At 45.5% G+C, this 16,387-nt stretch overlaps 1 protein-coding gene across 3 annotated transcripts in view; it reads left to right on the forward strand.

Annotated features, from left to right (window-relative positions):
- Window positions 1–1,020: 1,020 nt before the first annotated feature.
- LNX2 (ligand of numb-protein X 2) overlaps window positions 1,021–16,387 on the forward strand; it is a 90,168-nt gene continuing 74,801 nt past the window's right edge. For 2 of the 3 annotated variants that reach the window (XM_061564017.1, XM_061564018.1), the window contains exon 1: window positions 1,021–1,695. The gene's annotated coding sequence lies outside the window, so the exon portion shown is untranslated. Of the gene's footprint in view, window positions 1,696–2,509; window positions 2,577–16,387 lie in introns of all 3 variants that reach the window. The other variant, XM_061564019.1, reaches the window with a different exon arrangement.

Consider the following 16,387-nt stretch of genomic DNA (forward strand, 5'->3'; position numbering starts at 1 on the left):
ACACTCACTCACACACTCACACACACACTCACTCACACACTCACTAACACACTCACTCACTAACACACCCACTCACTCTCACACACTCACTCACACACACACTCACACACTCACACACTCACACTCTCACTCACACACTCACTCACACACTCACTCACACACTCACACACACGCACACTCACTCACACACTCACTCACTCACACACACGCACACTCACTCACACACATGCACACTCACTCACTCACACACTCACACACTCTCACTCACACACTCACTCACACACTCACACACTCACTCACACACTCACTCACACACTCACACACTCACTCACACACTCACTCACACACTCCCACACTCACTCACACACTCTCACACTCTCACACACTCTCACACACTCACTCACACACTCACACACTCACTCACACACACACTCACACACTCACTCACACACTCTCACACTCTCACACACTCTCACACCCTCACTCACACGCTCGCACACACTCACGCACACTCACTCACACACTCACTCTCACTCACACACTCACATTCACTCACACACTCTCACTCACACGCTCACACACTCACTCACACTCACACACTCTCACTCACACTCACACACACACTCACACACTCACACACTCACTCTCACTCACACACTCACTCACACACTCTCACTCACACGCTCACACACTCACTCACACTCACTCACACTCACTCACACACTCACACACACACACTCACACACTCACTCACACACTCTCACTCACACACTTACACACTCTCACACACTCACTCACACACTCACAGTCTCACACACGTGCGCCCCACACGCCCCTGCCCTTTAAGTTCCCCCGGCTAGAAGGCGGATCTGACACGCAGGCGGGTTGGGGGTGCGATGGAGGCGGGGACCGTGGGAGGAGGAGGAGGATGGAGACGGGGATGGAGGAGGAGGGGGTGGGTGGCTCGGCTTGGTATCCGTTCCCGTAGCGACGCGAGCTGAGTGCTGCTGCTGCTGCTGAATGGAGGAGCCACTTCGGAAGAGCCTTTCCCCCCTCGATCATTCGCCTCTCCGTGTATCTCTGTCTCTCTCTCTCTCGCTGTCTCGGCCTCAAGCGCGTGGGTCTCTGTCTGTCTGGGTGTGTGTCTGTGCGCGCGCGTGTAGGTAACGGTGCTTGATACGGCCGCTTCGCTAGCCTCACTTGCCCCAACAAGTCTGTTCAAGGCTGTAACGCGGGGAATCTCTGCGCATTCTTTTTGTGTTAGCGGAGCAAGCGGTGAGCGGACCGAGCCGTCAAGCAGCACGCAGCCCGAGTTCGATTCCCGGCCGCGGCTATGGGCAACAGTAGGAGCCCGTGATCACAATTCTGAGCCTGCTCTGGTGCCGGAACGTCTACGTCGACTCGTCACTTAATGAGTGTCTGGTGTGGTGCGCGCGTGTGTGGGACATCAGCGCTGGGGAGACAAAGGCGGTCAGGCGAGTGTGATGTTGTAGGGCCGTAAAAGGTGTTCGCTAACAGCGCTTGGGCTCAACGGTCTGTAAATGCTCTATCTGTGGTCTTTGACAGTCTATAATATACATTAATATGACCCGCACATACAGACTTCAAAACACAGACTAGGACCACGCTTACTGGATACGTTCTTGACGTTGCCATAACTACAATGTGGATGCAGCTGCTGCCAAGACGCGTTGGGTGAGTTTTCCTTGAATTTGCTTTCATATGCACGAATTTATTACACGTCACGGATTTTAATATATATACGAAGCGTACGCTTGCGTAATATGTACGCTCTGTGAGAAAATGATGGGCCGAAATTTGATTATGAGCGGATTGTTCAGTGGAGAAGCGTGCATCTCAGGAATATGCTACAGTGCCCGTGTTTGCTGTACATAAGCATTGGCAATGTTATCCATAATAGAGGTTTTTGGGTTTAATCGCGTGAATATAAATGCGTCGTTAAACCCACCACCACCCGACACAGCCAATTAGTAAGGTTTGTTCCGTTAACGAATTCGTTACTAGTTTCAGCACACCCGAGTGTTGGAGAGTAAACCCACAACATTTAAAATTCGAGTCCGACGTTTCGCCAGTAAATTACAACCAGCATCATCAGGCGGACAGACAGAATTGTAAACGTCTGTTATGGATCATATTAGTGGCGAAAGCCCTCCTACACGTTCAACTCATTGCTATGTTATAGACCCGTGTGCCATTTGTAAATAAGATTAAAGCCAAGCTGGAAATGTGAGCCGTGTTTTGATGTTCAGTGCGGTTTGAATGCCTACTCAGATTTCAAGTATTTTTCACTTACTTGAAAATAGTTTACAGGCAATCTATTTATATATATATAAATCTCCTAACCCTTTCCACAAGTTACTTCCTGTAAACGATTGCGAGTTACAATATATGAACAGCATTCCTACAAATACAAACGGTGTGTGCGTATAAACTGTTGAGTTTTTTTTTAGTTTTGCAAATACATTTTTATGATATATTGCTCATGCAGGAACAGTGTGGAGCTTGGCAATGTACCCGCGCTGCCATCAAACGCAGGAACATCTGGACGCGATTAAGTAAACGGAACAGGTTTTTGCCAATGTGGCTGTGTACATTACTAAGAGCATTTGCGTACTCACTCGGGTTGTGTGCTCGCCTCGCTCTATGCATGCACATGGCAAACATCTAACAGTGGGAGCATAAGCGCTGCTCGGTTAGCTGAAGAATGTGACAGCATGCCAACTCGTGACACTTAAACCTACTCATAATTCATAATGCAGTATACAGCCCTTTGTCAATCCACTGCTGGATGAAGGCCCACCCCTATCCTGTGCCAGTCATGGGGGAAGAGAGGAGGGGCAGTTTGACCATACTTCACCATGCAGGTCGATGCTGTTTTGTTAAGTGTGATGCGCCCTGGGCCCAGTTCGGATATCACAAGCCAGTGATGTTACCCCTGGCTGGGAATCTAACTCAGGTTCCTGGGTTCACAGCAAGCTGACACTGCAGCGTCACTGCTCCATCGCGATACTGGGGGTAGTTTGACCATTAACACTACTTCGTCTCTCTGGTCAGTGCAGGTTGGTAAGAGGGTGGAGGCTGACTAAGGAGCGACTGCTTCAGATATGAATAAGCTCGTGATGAATACAAATTATTCATACTCTTTCGAGTGTATAGGCGCAGTACCGAGTTGCTTTTTGCTGTTACGTAACTTGCGTCAGCTTCGCAGCCTGTGAGCTATTTCCTACCATGTGAGTTCCTGTTAGAGATGGTCTTTAATTGGTGGTGTGTGTGTGTGTGCGCGTGTGCAACGTTAACAGTGTCAGCAGCAAGTTAAGCGGCTGTGAGAGGACAGTGAGCAGCAGAGACAATGCAGGCTACGATCAAGCCACTGTTTGGATGGATTTTCACGTAGATTGCCACGTGAAAAATAAATTAATCGCGTAATACTCTCGCAACACAAATCTTCAGTGGCGATCTTCTGGAATTGCATTTCTTTACCTCCCCCACCTACAGAAACGCACAACACACAACTGTCAGCAAGAATGCCAAGTTGTGGATGGTGTATTTTTGGAAATTCCACTAAGCACCCGCTATTATATTGATTTTTTTCTCTCCCTTTGTCGAGTACTCCAAAGCATTTTGCTCACGAGTCGGCATGCTGACAGGGGCGAGCCCAATGCCACGGTAGCACGTCTCTTCCCATGTGCTCCCATTCCGCATGACTGTGAAAGAGAGAGAGAGAGGGGAGGGGGGAAGAGGCTTGAAATCTGCCAGGCGATACTAATTCTTGTTTTGTCTGCTCATGAAACCCCCGCTGGCAAGAATCAGATTCTCCACAGACTCTTGAGCAAAAGGGGTGGAAAAAAGATTTAATTCCTGTCGTGATATCCTTATGAAGCCAGGCCCCAACAGCTTTCTTGACTTGATTGTATAATTATATTATCTTCATTAAATGTAGAGCCCCCACGAGATTTCGGTCGTCCTAACACTGGGGAACGTCAAGATTCCTGCTTGACTGGCAGGGTGCAATTCCCCCCCCATAGTTTTCCCACCGTTTGATAATCATCGTCGAAACATTTTATTCAAAACACAAATGATGTCGCGTTGAAAAAAAAGAAATCCGTGGCTCGATTCTTCATTGGCTGGCAGTCAATGTTTCAGGATTTGGTGTCGGCGACAATTACGTGTCACCAAGTCCACTCTGCACCACCTTTCCCACTTAATACGTAATGCTTGCGTTGTGGCCGAAACGTCGTGAGAATTGTATTACGTTTAATTGGTATTATTTTATTATTTCCTTTCTACGTGACTTTACCGAAAGAACCAAGAATATGAATGCGCAATGTTAAAACATGATATGTCTCAAAGCACTTCATGCCGAATGCGCGTTAGCGTGTAACACATTAGCCGTATTTGCTCTTTGGGAGTGTCTGCAGATTTTTTTTTACAACAGATGGTCAAGTATGCCCCTTTCGAGCTGCGAAAGCGAGCGGCTTCGCAATTGCAGATATCTTGGCCCCTGCTATTATTTATTCATTGTGAAGTGAAAGAGGAAACAGACCTGCTATTAATTTTTAACCGTCCTGTCTTTCTGCCGGTGAGTTGCTTTATATTTGCCGTGGCTCTCTATTCAAATGCCAAACGCAGAGCCAACAAGCACTTGTATTTTTGCCAGGGCTTATTTGTAAATCCCTGCTATCGTGGTAGTCGTGGCATTCTCAATCTACTGCTGGTGGTAAGATTTTCAGAACAAAGCAGCTTTTGATCCAGTATTCATGACCGTGCCTAAAACAGAAATAATGTTGTTGATTCTGAAATTATTGTAATGCTTTATTACTTCCCACATCTGTATTTCCACGTATAAAAGTAAAATATTTGTTGTAACAAACCATCAGCTGCAGAGCCTCTTGGGAGTGCCTCTTAGAAGCAGCACGGCTTCAATACAACACACACTTAGGACCGGTTTTGGCATTCAAAGTCTCATCAGCAGTGCCCAGGCTTGCTTGAACCAATGCTGGTGAAATCCCCAACCAGGAATCAGAATCAGAAAGGGTTTTATTCGCCGTGAAAGTTTGCACAAACAAGGAATTTACTATGGCAGGAAGGTGCATACATTAAACATGTAGGAATCTTAAAACTTAAATAAGTGGTATACAGTCTAACTATACTAAAATTACAAAGTCTAACTAATACTCAGGGGCTAAAGAATGTAAAATTTAGAATAAGTATACGTTTATGGACAAGGTTTCCTTTTATTTAAGAAATGGGTCCCAGTTGATTTCATCTAATGCCAATTTAAAGTATTCATACAACGTCGCCTTTGGTCCAGTATTTATGACTGTGCATAGCACACAAAACATTGGAATGATAAATAGTTATGGGTAAAATAAACATGAATGTTCTTTTTTAAAACCTCGTGTAATGTGATCGGCACGCAAAGTAAAAACATAAAGAACACACGTATTGCTTGCAGAACATTAAACCTTCACGGAAGGCATTTAAATTAATGTAAACAAACAAATTATTAACCTTCATGTTCACCTTTTGCTATGAACAGCGTAACAAGGAGCCATGCTGTGTTTAAGACAATAAGCCCCAGGCTACAATTTAAACAAGTAGAATCGGGGTGACTTTGCGCGCGTTTGGTACACCCGCAAAAATAAGGACATTTATTTAGAATTATTCCCAAAAACGTGCGATGGATGACTTCACACGAATGTTGGTGCTATAAATAAGCCTCACCACCACCACTGGGTTAACAGCCTTTGATAAATGCTGGTGTTTATGATCTCTCTTGAAAATACGTTTTATGATCCATTAGCAAGCAGAATCCTCAACTATAATTGCTCATAATGGAGGTCACATGAACCAGATAAATGCATCGTCGTGTTGTGAACGCGCACCCAAAGTTTACTGCACAACACATTGCAAAATTACTATTATCATCATCGCTCTAATGCGATTTTTTTCTCTCTCTCTCTCCAGATATATGATGAGCACATATTCCAATGTGTAATGGCACCCCCAAATGTTCTCTCTCTACCTTCTCGTTATCGTTGGTAAAGTCCTTCGAGTGTTTGGCCCGGGATTGCTCAGCGGTAGAAAATAAAAATCCGTGAGATTCACAATTGGAACGGTTGCTGGTTCAGTCCTGGCATGTGGGTGGTCTCCTCAACCCCAATCGTCGCTTTGGTGTTGATGATATGCAGCATTTCCTCGTTATTCACGAACTTGCTATCCGCGATTTTGGCCATCCACGAACCACATCTGGAACTCTACAGGAATGCACCGAGAGAGATTGGGAGAAAGAAAGTGATGAGAGAGAAAGTGATACGATAAAGCGATGAGATCAATTAATGAGATCATGTTCATGTATTTAATAGATTATTTACGTATTTATTTACGTATTTATTTGAGGTGATTAATTAAAACAATAGGTTCGCGTAGGCAAATATCATTATCCGCAAAATTCGCATCACCAGAACACATCCCTTCGCGAATACAGAGGGAATATTGTGAGTACCACTTTGTAGGAAAGTCTCAACGGTTGGTTGCCCTATCCACGGGCTCGTCCCTGCCATAGTAACGTGGAATTTCGATCGCTGGCCCGGGACTGTAAACGTGAGATGAGCACAAATACCTCATTGCTCATTTGGGGAAAGAAATCACTTTTGGTGTGACTTAAGTCTCTATTGTTTCATCTTATAATCTCTGCAGCACAATCATGGGGTATGTGTGGCGGTGGGCCTCATCATATTCCTGACTCTGCAGACTGACTCACTGAGTCATTCTAATATTGACAAAATGAAATCGTAACAATCTCTGATCCAGAACAACGTGGTCGTTTGGCTAGCGGATCTCACGATGATTCAACCGCATGTCTCAGTAAATACCGCAGTGTCAATGTCAATGCCTGCTGGTAAATCCATAAGGCCGTACCAACCAACTTTAACAGTCGAGGGCACTGCTGCAAGCCACAGTGGTAAGAAGACACCAGCGGGGAGAGGAATACGCGCAGTTGGTCAAACGCAGCCTTGTCACGTACTGTGTAAGTCAAATAAAAGCAGGCCGTAAACCAAATGCTGAAAAATGTTTACAGCCAGGGAGGACTTGCCGGTGGAGTTATACGGGCGTGCGGTGCTATTTCTGAATATACCCCCAGTTTGACATTTTAGATTTCTCACAGGAGACAACTGAGCGTGTCACATAAAATAGCCCGAGAAAAATGGCCATTGCTTATTTATTTATCCGGGGCACCGCTACATTTTCTGTGACGGGAAGCGCCTCGCAAGCCTCGCACTTGAACACCCCCTGAAGGGCTTCCCTCCTCCTCCTCGTCGTCGTCGTGCGCGGCGCGAAATGTTTGTCGCCGATTCAGTTGGCCATGAAATCAGCGCGCACGACGCCGATGGGCTTTTGTGAAAGTGGCGTCGTCGGGAGATGGGAGAGGGCAGGGAAGTGGGGGGGGGGGGTCTTTCGCTACATCAGACACTGTGCGAGGAGCCCCCTGCAAGCGACGAAAGGATTCTTCGCGCTCTTCTCGTGCCCGTCGGTGAACTCCCGACGGCTGCATCACGGCGGAGCTTGAAGCGCGTTTGCGAGACTCTGCGACGCTTTGTTTTTGGTCACTGCCACCCGGGGGCGAACCCAGCGAAGATCATTTTCTCTCTCTCTCTCTAAAACCTGCTGTGCTTCACGTAGCAAGCGTTGCGAGTTCATCGAACATACTTAAAAAATCTGTTAAGTTTAGATTTTCAGATGAATGACGACCATTTCGCCTCGGTGACGGTATTTGTTGCGTTTAATGTAACGCGATAACACATAACTGGGGAGCCGGGTGAGTGCTACCATATGAGACACCGCTGTGGTCTGCGTTCCTTCAGCGTAAGTTTAGCAAAACGACACGGACTCTCGTGGCTTGCAGACATTGACGTTGGCATTTAGCTCACGAACTTATCGCCGTACGCAAGAATGTCTTTTTTTGTATCTGCCAATCCACCGCGGAATGAAGGTCTCCCCACGCCGTGTTGGCTGTCGGAGGTAGTCTGACCGTGCTTCACCGTGCTGGTCGGCGCGGATTTGCGAAGGAGGGCAGGCGGTGGCCGCGCGACCATTTCAGAGATACTCTTACGTTTATTCGGTAAAGTCACGTAGGTAAAAAATAAAATTAAAACTTAACAAAAGTAATAATGGAAATAAAATAATAAATCACGACGTTTCGGAGGCAACACAAGTCTCCGTTATCAGGTGGGACCGTCACAGCTAGAATTACTGCATCAAGATGCAGTAATTGATGCAGTAATTGTAGCTGTGACGGTCCCACCTGATGACGGAGACTTGTGTTGCCTCCGAAACGTGGTGATTTATTATTTTATTTTATTTCCATTATTACTTTTATTAACTTTTAATTTTATTTTTTACCTACGTGACTTTACCGGAAAAAAACCCAAGAGTATGAATCTTTGCAGTCACGAAAGCTTCAAATCTAGGACATTTCAGAGAGATTTGCCCTGGCCGGCAATCGAGGCCGTCGAGTTGTGAGCGCGTCCCCGCACTCCCGCCACCGCGTGCCGCGTGCCGTTGCTCCCACGCCCCACGTGACTATCGGATGCCCTGCGTTGTTCAAAGGAGACGATGGGATTTTGTCAGCATTAACAGCGAGTGATGGATTTCGAGTCAACGTAATCTTCATGAATGTGTGTATGTTGAACTTCATTCTCGCCGTACCGTGCATAATCTCGAATAGGAATGTATTCAATTTTGATTTAAAGCTTTCGTGACTGCAGGGATTCATATTCTTGGTTCTTTCGGTAAAGTAATTATTTATTATTATTATTTTATTATTTCCCTTCGACGTGACTTTACCGAAAGAACCAAGAATAGGAATGTATTAATCAACGGATCGGTGCATCGTTACATCCATACTTGGAAGGATTCACCCCCAGTGAGTGCACATCGTGATTAGACTCAAGCCTATCCTGCCCCCTCTCTTCGGTCTCCTTTGTCGTGTTGCCTCGTAACATTCACATGCCACGTGCTTGTAATTGGTAGATATCCCCAATTAATCTTCAATGCGTGATTTAAAGCAAGTAGCCTGAGCGTTATAATACATTTTAATCAACGAACCGTTGTTGCATTGGTACATGCCAAATGTCGTCGTTGCAGCGTTATCAGCATGTATCATCAGCGATGATCGACCCACTGCTAGATGCAGGCTGCCTCGAAATCATTATCATCATTTAAATCCTCTTTTAAATCATCATCAGCCATACACAAACATGACTTCGATGTTGATTATTTACTCGGTTGTTACTGAATAATCTATGATGATGCTGATGATGGGAAATTTACATTGCTTCTTAGTGGAATAAAAAAGAAGGAAAACTTGACTCCATCTTGATAGTGAATGGATGATGTTGTGCTTTTATTAACTAAAATGCATTTGAGCCCGACAATTACTGGGTTGAGTTTGTGATAATCTGGCCAACACGACTGCACTACGACATTTACGTTATGGCGATGCTAATTCTTATCCAAAGCTAGAACCATAGAAAAATACACTTTAACAAACACGTCCAGAGTATAATAGGGATAACAGTTATTATTTTACAGACGTTTACAGAAATACTACAACAAGAGTGAAAAAAAAAACACGTTTAATTTGATAGTCAAAAAATGCATCCGTTGTGATTGTACTGCTAGTTGAAGTCGTTTCGATGGTGGGGGTTGTTTAACCATCCATACTTCACCACGCCGGTGAGTGTGGGGGGGGGGTGAAACGAGAGGCCAGGAGCAGTACAGATATCACTTGCCGCTGATGTAAGCCGAGGCTGGGAATCAAACACAGGTATAGTAACAACACAGATAAGCGGACAGTATGGCTCCTTTGGTTTAGCATGTTGGCTTTTCGCAAGCAGTATGTCGCCTTCACGAATCTGCCCCTCCACTTTAAAGTAAATATTTAAAAAAAGTATTTCTTACACAACCCACGGGCCCACACAGTCTACAGGGAGTGCATCATTTCAGCAGCACTAATTCAGTACACGCAAACTCTGGAGAAGTTTCAACAAACGTTGTGTTTCATCAGCAGTCAGGCTTTTTTAATGAATGCTGGTGAACTGCCAGATGCAACAGGCAATGGACCTGCCTCCTCTAAACGACACGCGGTCCTAGTTTGACACGAACATACAGAGTGCATGCAATGCATCGTTCAACATCATCATCAGCAGTCGTTGTGGAGAATGCTGTACGAGTAATAAAATCGCAAACATCGGCTGCCGCTCGCCTGTTTTGCTGTGTGGAATACAAGGCACACAATCGATAAGCAGACACATCTGTTGTGTAACTCATAATCTCCGCAACAACCATAACGATTATTTCGTGGCGGCTAACACAGAGATAGCAATCGCGTTCGGAGCGCATTCGCCCCCAACAAAGTGAAGAAACAATCTTGATTAAACAACGGCATACCACACTTTATTAAGTGACTCAAATGTCTCGACGTGTGTTGTTTGGTTGTTGTTGTTGTTCTTCTTCTTCTTATTTCGCTCCGCAAGTGTTTAAGGGAACTGCATTCGCGTGGGTGAAAACGGTGATTGCCAAAATAATAACGCGATAATGTGAATTGCGCCGATGAACGTCGCGAGTAGTGTGTGCGTGCCCCGTGCAAAGAGGGTTTTCAAATTGCAGTCGATGTTTTAAGGGGTAATGAACATTCGGTCGTGGAATTAATTGAATTGAATTTGCACAGAAACGTCATTTAATGCAATTCATTTTCCGTAGTTACACATTGCAGCTTTGCCATTAACTTGGGAGACCATTACCGCTCTGCCCAGGGCCGTACAGCAGTGGTTTTGTGATCGTGGTCTTGTGACGTGTTTGCCCCGCGTAATCGCTGCTATGTTTGACCAGCTTACACGCTCGTGCAACGCTGATGAAATCAATCTGTTTTCCAAGCTGCTGCGCTTATTGCAACAAAAAAAGCCATTATCATACGAGCGCGTAATCGGCGTGATGGAGCCGTGGGTGTAGCGGTTAGCGTGCTGCGTTATGAGCCACCACCACCAGCGGACACTCGAGTTCGATTCCGAGCCACGGTTAACATTGGCGGCAAGTGATGTCACAAATGATCGTGTCTGCCGCGTCCTCTTCCTGTGTTGGTGTACGGTGCTTTTTCTGCAATATTTTGCTGTCTTTTCTTGGATTTTCTGTTTGCACATAGTCCCTTTAAGATGTTTTCTTGTTCATGTTTTTGTTTTTTTTGTTTGTTGCGGTTGCACCCGATTCAAGAGCCGAATGGCTTACAGGGCTATACCTAATAAATGAAACTTGAAACTTGAAACTCTTCACCAATGTGAACCGAATAGCGATGGTGAAGTATGGTAACAAAGAAAAACCTCCACGGTTGAAATGGCACGGTGAGGTCTTCATCCATTGATGGATTGAAAATGGCTGGAATTGTTTTGATTTAATTTCATTTATCACTGGCTGTGGCATCTTTAATAATAAATTCTGATTGAATTGCATTATCATATGATGTGGTGTGGCAAAAACAACATCTAGAAAGCAGTATTGCGATGTGACAAGGCCTGCCCAACGGTGAAGGTTAATGCAACTAACGAATCAGTTGGCCCACCGTATATCCACTTTAAAAATATATATTCTCTTTAGCCTATCAACCTGTTGCCCTTTGATACTTATATTAACTAACGGTATTTGTGTGAGCCAACAAACCCTGCACCGGGTGTGACCTTCTGGATCTCAGCAGCACGGGCAGGTTTGCTAAACAAATACTACTTTACTGGTTTAGCAGATGTTTAGTGGTTGAGAGCACTCCCTCTAAATAGTAGGTGTTTTTTACATGTAAAATAGGGCCGTCGGCTGGTGTTGCGGTTAAAGCACTCCGACCATCAGCATCGGCCATGATCAAACCTCTGCTGGACAAAGGCATTTTAAAGGCGTCAACAGACCCTCGTGATCCTGTGTTGAATCGAAAAAAAATGCGATAAAATAGCATAGTAATGGATAGTGCATTGAAGCTGGGGAGGATAGTTGAGAAATAAAACAAGGAACAGATTATCTGAAACCACAAAAGACATGATTATGAAGAGAAGAGGTATCAAAATAGATCAATAAACGAGAAAATGTTTAGCAAATAACTCTAAAATTGAGTGCCACTCGATGATAAATGAACAGCGGCCATCCTATGGAGGGAATGGCTCTTGCCATGGGAATGCGTGTTTGGACATAATCCGGACAAACAAATTAAGCTGCGTGGGTTCACCAATTGTGTCACTTTGCCACGTGCTCTGCTAGTGGGAGGCCTTATGCTCTCTCGCGCAGAGTCCTGCTCCTGTACGGGCTGCGTTGGAGATATTCAGGTTTGAAGGAGCAAGGCCCCATTAGCCCTTGCCACCAGCTGCCCATGCTTGGGACCCGAGTTCAATTCCCCACCCTGGTTCACATCATTGGCAAGTGATATCAGAAAATGCTGGCACGGTGATGCATAGTCGGGTCAACCCCCGTGACCTACACGGCATTGGGTGACCTCGTTCAGCAGCGACCTGACAAAAGCCAAAGTAAATTGTCAATATTATTATACGTTTTGTGTCACCGTCGAGTCAATAGAGCCGTGCCGCTACAGATTATACCTTGCGGCGCCATAGGGGCAGAACGAGGATAGATTCGTGGTGAATTGTATCACGGGCACGAATTGTCACAATTCAATAAATAGCGGAGGCGATGAATGGTTTCAGCCCCTAATGGCTACAGTCGCGTTGTGGGTCCCATGAAAACGAAGCGGTGTGTAGAGGCGCTCCCGTCCGTTAGAATCCGCACGGAGCACACCCGGTGGCCTGCAATTATGATGACGATCACTCGTAGCGCAAGGGGCTTGCCTTGCGCTCAGTGTCTGGCTGCTGGCTGTGAATCGAGGGCGAGCACTGCCTCCAGAAGGACTCACCCCCCCCCTCACCTCCTCTTGCCCACACGCATGTCCGAAGGGAGCACACGCGGCTTAATGTTGTTTACCTTGTTGCGTCGAGACAGCATGTGGCGGCTGTCTTCTGGCCGAGCAAGAAAGTTTGCAGATTCCTATAGCCCGTGTTAAGAACATTGTCTCATTGCCCATCGGGAACGTGTGAAAAAAATAATCAGTTTTTTCAATTATTATTATCATCACCGATGTGTAAAAACTGTATAAATAGAAGCCTCACCAGGAAAAGATGTGTACATTTTAATGGGTTTAGCTCAATACAGCAGCTACAACCAACCAGTGCAAATAGACAAAGGTTCTCCATATAATGTTTTACAGACTGTTGGGGAAAGTGATATTCGTGGAGACGACACCAGTGCTGATAATTACACACCGTGACAGGACAATTTAAGGCCGAGTCAATATAGAGGAGGCCCAACACCGGTTCAGATATCGCTCGCCACCAATGTTAGCCTTGGCCTGCAATCAAACCCAGGTTTCCAGGTTTATAGTGTAGTGCGTTGATGACTGTAGCCACCACAACAACAACAACCGCCATTCGCCACCAATCCACTGCACCAACCCACGCACCCACCCACCCATTGCACGCACCCACCCACCCACACACCCACGCACCCACCCACGCACCTACCCACCCACCGACCACCCACCCATTGCACGCACCCACCCACCCACGCACCCACCTACACACCCACGCACCCACCCATTGCACACACGCACCCACCCACGCACGCACCCACCCACGTACGCACATAAAATGAAATTGAAAAACCAGAAAAAAATGTTACGTATTGAAATGCTGCGCCGTCAGCAACTCTCTAATCCCGCGAAGGATTAATAATAAAAACACGACCACGTACGGCCCTTAGTCAATCCACTGCTGGATGAAAGACTCCCCACGCCATGTCAACCGTGGGGTTTGTCATACTTCACCAAGCGATGCAGTGCATAATGGCGAAGAAGAGGATCACAGGACCGGATCAGAAATAATTTGCCACTGATTTTGCCTGTGGTCAGGAATCGAACTCAGATAGAGCAAGTTCGTCGTGCTGTCTCACTGACCATCAAGCCACCACTCCCTCAAATAGCCTTCAATGCTAAAGTTGTCTTCACATTTGCATTCTGGATGTGTTTACGGCTGCAGCCCCATGTGGCATGCGTCTCTCCCTCTCTGCCCCTGCAGAGCATGTGCACCCTGCATAATCGCACCTTCTCATCGCCCCTGAGATGAAGCAACCTCACCGGAATCATTACTTGGGGTGTATCGATCCATCGAGTCATCGAGGCAATCTTTTTGACGCGTCCATTTGAACAAAGACGGCGGTCACCGCATCGTGCGGCACTTTCAGGTGCGCTTCTGCGGCCGTCTGGAACGCTCTTCCTTCCGATATTATAGGAAGCCACTGGAGCTACGCACTTTGAAATCATCTAGATTGGAAACGTATTTCTTGATAACTGCTTTTTGTGTTTAGTTTGTTGTCCTTCCCCCGCACTTAAGATTAGCGCGGTTGGCTACGTACGGTGCGAAAAAAGTTTAACATGCAAACAAATAACAAACAAAACAAACGATATGGTATCAACGACACCAACCAATACGTGATCGTCCATTTTTAGTCAATAAATCACGGCCCTGAATCAAAACAATTCATAAAAAATTAACCCATAAAAACTAAGTTTTTCACTATAAATCCTTTATATGCGTGGCATCGGTTTTATTTTATTATTCATTTCTGTTTTTCTTGAGTAAGAGTTTCATTTTTATCACATTGGTATTTTAAATTAAATATGAAAAAAAAATTTCCTAAAAAGTGGAAAATTTTGGAAAAAAATTTTCACGAAAATAAATTGTCACGCACAACGAGTCTGTGTGCAAAATGTCAGCTCGATTGGATCACGGGAAGTGGGTTAAAAACGACCGAAAGATTTGCACGGTCGTAAGCGCGCAAGCAAGCAAGTGAACTTAATATAAAGGATTTAAAAAGCACAGAAGGCTGCGAGTGAGCGGGCCAAGCATCAGGTCCATAGATATTCACGGAGCATGGAATGGAGTCCAAGAGGTTACAGCATCAGAATGAGAGTATTGTATTTGGACTGCAGGAGGAGGAATCCGATGAGCTATGAAGCTCTTTTCATGGATGTCCAGTGTGGGCGGGTTAGCGAGTTGCAGCGTCAAGCAACACTTTACGACATCACATGATGCAGGGCTCTGTAGGTACGATGCGGGTTGTTATGTAATGGGGGGGGAGTTGGACTATTTGAAAATTGTCCTTGGCACGTATTTTTTTTCCATCAATGTACGAACATAGAAAAATCAACAAGAGGGTTCTCTAAGCTCATGCTAATCCGGATTTCGTAATCCCACGGTCTTGTAGTTTCAGCCATCGTCGTAATTCCAAGCAACTTTTGTAGTTGTAAATTAACATTGTATTATTATTTGTATTGCTGTTGTAGTCGTGTTTGTTTTATTTTATTTAGAAAGCAACAAATTGAAATAAAGGCACAACCCCCCCCCCCTTCCCCCTTCACATATTGGCTGAATCTATGAATAACGCGAGTGGGTGGATCTGCCAAGCTGTTGACGGTAGCCAAAGTTGAACGCAGATTAATTGCCGGTGCGTGGGTCACAATGGGAGCTTTCACGCGCCGCGTAGGCGCGCTGGACCACATTGAAATGCAAAAAACAGCGGCCCCTTCGCGCGCCGTTCTAGCGATACATATTTTAAAAAGCGCCAGTAAATGAAAACTCATTAAAGCGCATCAAGGGGAGCGTAATCGTTTGATTGTTCAGTTGAAACAAAACAAAAATATAACTTTACTGGTGGCCACCCATGTTAATTTATTTCAGCCGAAGTAAAAACAAATCTCTCACCTTTTGTCAATGCGCTGCTGGGTGACGGCCTGTCCAAGAAACCCTCCCCTCTCTCCCCCCTCTGTACTCGAACCGTTACCATCAACGCGGCCCCCTACAATACGCATGCAGAGTGTGGATATTGGTCGTCCAATTCCAGAATTATCATTTGTAATTACGAGCGAAAGGTCGTACTCAGATTGTAAATGTTGTGGATTTACTCTCCAACACTCCGGTGTGCTGTACTAGTAACGAAATGGCCAAACGTTTCTAATTGGCTGTGTCGGGTGGTGGCGGGTTTAACGACACATATTTACGTGATCTAATCCCAAAAAAAACCTGTATGGATAATATTGGTGGCGAAAGCCGACGTGTTAAACCGACATCCATGCAGTCCTGGATATCTGCACGGTGAATCTATATTTATTTGTCTACACCTCTTATCCTTTGTAATCATCTCACTACATATCTGTTGCCTGCATCTCTTCCGTGACATAATGATATCTCTATGCTCTACGCATTTTCTGTTATCTCACTGGCAG

The sequence above is a fragment of the Lethenteron reissneri genome, chromosome 32, assembly GCF_015708825.2.
Source record: "Lethenteron reissneri isolate LAM-NWPU_2019-01 chromosome 32, ASM1570882v1, whole genome shotgun sequence".
Taxonomy (NCBI): Eukaryota; Metazoa; Chordata; class Hyperoartia; order Petromyzontiformes; family Petromyzontidae; genus Lethenteron; species Lethenteron reissneri.